General features: G+C 38.9%; 1 protein-coding gene across 1 annotated transcript in view; it reads right to left on the bottom strand.

Moving 5' to 3' along the window:
- Positions 1–4,054, bottom strand: part of Olfm4 (olfactomedin 4) — a 23,618-nt gene that overhangs the window by 2,769 nt on the left and 16,795 nt on the right. The window lies entirely within an intron of this gene.

Below are 4,054 nucleotides of genomic sequence, written 5' to 3'. Positions count from 1 at the left end.
AGAAGAAGAAGAAGAAGAAGAAGAAGAAGAAGAAGAAGAAGAAGAAGAAGAAGAAGAAGAAGAAGAAGAAGAAGAAGAAGAAGAAGAAGAAGAAGAAAGAAGAAGAAGAAGAAGAAGAAGAAGAAGAAAAGAAGAAGAAGAAGAAGAAAAGAAGAAGAAAGAAGAAGAAGTTGTTGTTGTTTTAAATACAGCATCTGATAGGTCCAGACAGATAGTCCTATGAGAATGGTATTTCAGCCTTGAGAAGCTACAGAGTCATTTAGCAATGAGCATCCCATCACATAAGTCATTTGCTGGCAATCTTTCCTCAGAGCTTTAGATGAGCCCTGCTTTTCATAACCCATGTTCTACTGCCCCATAGGATGGCATGCAAGTGTTTTATCCTTCCCATTCTGACACAGCCATTGTACAAACATGTATGCAATCACATGGCACCAGATGCACTGATCTATTGAATCTTCATTCCATGTAACTCTTGGATAAGTTACCCCAGCTGGACAACTGGCCCTTTATTTGTATACTCTCCAAAACGCCTGCCAACCAAAAGGGTTTGTGATTAGATAGATAGATAGATAGATAGATAGATAGATAGATAGATAGATAGATAGATAGATAGTTAGAAAAAGAAATAAAATTTCTCCAGCATTTTCATAACATCTATCCAAAGAATTAGACACACATTTTCTGGTGTTATAACAAATATTGGTCTTTAAAAAATAGTAAGATACTTTATTGGATAACAAAGAAAATAATCTAACATTGGGTACATTTGAGGTCATTTTCCTTGTTTGCTGCCCAGATTATAGAAGGGAGGAAGGAAGGAAGGAAGGAAGGAAGGAAGGAAGGAAGGAAGGAAGGAAGGAAGGAAGGAAGGAAAGAGAAAGAAAGAGCAGAACATGAACACTCTATCTGGCTCTAAGTGCCCAGGAGGAAACACAGAGCCATGAACTGGCATGAACTGGCATGAACACAGGCATGAACTGGAGCCAAAAGCAAAGTTCCTCTAAACTGCCCAAGACTAGCACCAGGAATTAAGGAAACTAAGTGACAGCCTGGGTCCAAGAGGGAAAGACCTGTTCCTCTCCTTGCTAAATGCTTCGCTCTCTAACCCCCCCCTTACTCAAGGACTGCTGGGAGGTAAAACCATTACTAGAAATCCTGCTTTTATTTTTCCAATCTGCTGGGACTTTTCAGTCTCAGAATTAAATACGTGCTCCTTAAATGCTCTCATAAATCCACAGTTGGTGGGAAAGCCAGCCAACCATACAACAGGTAGAGAAATAAAACCACACTGTACCCAACCTCAAATAATTTTGCATATCATTAAGCAGAACACAGTCGCAGGTTTATTTTTAATAATGCATGCACCATTTCATAAATAAAAAAGCAACGTGTGTTCAGCCAAGAGACTGCTCTCTGCTAAAGAAATAATAAATAAAATTATAAATTATTATTTCTTCCCCTAAAAGTGATCCCTCAGATGAATGCTTGTTTGCCTTTGTTTATGAAACAACGCATGAATTATTAAAATAAAGTTAGCAGTGTGTTCAGCTTAACGATAACAAAAACTGTTTCCCTTTCCATATGCTAAGGCTGGATTTTTCTGGTTAAAATACCTAGAAGAGAGCTTATTTATGCAACTACATTTCACAGCGAGGAAATCAAAGTCACTTCTCTTGTTTCAGGTTGGAAGACTTAAGGGTTTCTTGCCTCATTGAACCTGACTTTCCTGGAAAGAAAATATCCCAAACCAACAGTAACACAATATTTCAGAAAAGTTGATGATGCATATAACTTATCCTCACATTATTAGGGATTTAAAGATAGACCAGTCTGTCTCCGATGTAAAATCTTTAGATATGAAAGAACCAAAATCCACTATTAATTCTGCTAAAATTACAGCAATGGTTCCATTGTTAAAACAATAATTCTACTTCAAATATAGTACTAATAGTGTTCCTACTGATAATGGTAAAGGTCTATCATTTCTTAAGTTGACCAGAAATTTAAACTGTGCATGTTACAAAGATTAAACTTAAATGATGCTTCCATTCCCCCCTCCCCCCATCTCCCAATCATTCCCAAATACTCATCTAATCTGTCTCATTACTTTCCTTCTGGCTCCTTCCCCCTTGGGATATTTTTTAGTGCCCTGGATCTTGACAAAAGGAAGTAGAAATAGGAACTGAAGTGGAGGAAAGTGTTATTGTCAGAACTGCAGCTGTGACTTCAGCAGTGACAAGTCAGGGGAACAAATGGTGGAGGGCTTCCCCAATGGCCAGAAACAAACCTTAAGGAAACTCTCCAAATTGACAGCCATCTTGGTGCCAACTCTCAGCAGAGCGCCTCCTCTACCCTTTTTATTTGGATCTTCCACCCAAGGCTATGTCTTAAGCCTATATTCTAGGCTCAGCTTTATTTCACACCCTTTTCTACCCTTGCCTTCATGCCAAAATGCTAGATATATTCTACTCCCTTTATTGTCCGTTTCCCTTCCCAACTTCATCGGGATCCTTTGGCAACAATTAATTGTCCAACCCATGATCCAAGAACTACCAAGGACCAAGTGAATCATGTTGTATGTGCTGGTGGGAAAGAGAAAAGCACCAAAAGTTCAGGATCCACGGGATCCTTCCAGCTGCTTTATAAGCAAGGAAGCCAAGCTAACTAAGAGCCGATCAGGTGGATGGATGCCTTGTTGGAACTGCCTTGTTGTTCCAGAAACCACAATGACACCCCCTTTGTTAGAGCAGCTATGGACACACACAAGCCTGGCACAGAGAAGGTGTTACCAGACAGGCTCCAGTCTAAATCCTGACTCCACTCTTTAGTATCATGGAGCAAGTTGCTTAATGGTTGCAGACTCAGTTTCCTTAAGTCAAATAAGCAATGCCTACCCTGCAGGACTGTTAGGAAGAACAGGAAAAGGCTTGTAAATGCGACTCAATCAAGTGTAGCCCCCTTTGTTCTAACCACATCAGGACATAGGTTCTAGTTTACATGGCTCTTTCTTAGATAGTGGATTCTAGGTATTTCTTCACCCCTTCTGGTAGTCCTAGCAAACATAAGAGGGCCTACCACATAAAGAAATAAAGGAATAAGCGACTAATCAAATCATTAAACCCAACCTCTCATTTATAAAACACCAGACATCCAGGCTGCTACACATCTGATGTATTTATAGAATGTGGAGCAAGGAATTCTCTGTGCAAAGGCATTCTCTTCATCATGCAATCCATTAGCTCCTGCTCTGGTCCTGAGCCTTGAAATATGGCTAGGCAAACTTTTTAAACTAATAGAGTCGATTTTCAAAGCCAAACATGGTATGCCTACAGAGAATGCTTAATTGCAGGTCTGTCAGTGCAGATTCTCACCTGATCAACTAAGCTGTCTATGTAATAAGACTAGAGAAAATACAGTTAACTTGTAAGAATCAGGTGATTAAGCCAGGTATAGTGGCTTACACTTTTAAGCCCAATACTTAGAAGCCTTAGAATGTAGGCTTGACATGAATATCAGGCCAACCTAGGCTACAGAGTGAAACCCTGTCTCAAAAAAATTCAAAACAACCAAAGAATTAGGTGAGCAAAATGGTTATAATTGTAAGGAAAATGATAGTAAATTGATTCTGTGTCACTGGATGTACTTCCAACACAACCCAGCATCTCTAAGCTTAGAAACTTAGCCTGCCCCTTTCTAGAGTCTTCTATGTCTTAACCACTCACCCACCATTTACTTATGTACCTTCTGTGGACCTACAAAGCCCAAGGTCCTCACATAACAATGTGACCCTTGAGAATTCTCACCATATTTTTTTTTCAATATGATGCTGTCATTTAGATTCAGAGGGAAAAAAAATAGACTGAAGTCAGTTGTTGGGGAAGGTACCCATAAATATAAGACCAGTTATTTTAAGTTAGTAAGTTCTGTAAACTGAAGTAGGAAAAGATTTTTTTGCAGCAACACACACATGCAAACACATACACATACCTCACACACACACACACACACACATATATATATATATATGTATATATATATATATATATATATA

The sequence above is a fragment of the Mus pahari genome, chromosome 8 (assembly GCF_900095145.1).
Source record: "Mus pahari chromosome 8, PAHARI_EIJ_v1.1, whole genome shotgun sequence".
Classification (NCBI taxonomy): domain Eukaryota; kingdom Metazoa; phylum Chordata; class Mammalia; order Rodentia; family Muridae; genus Mus; species Mus pahari.
This window is presented reverse-complemented; position numbering and strand designations above follow the sequence as displayed.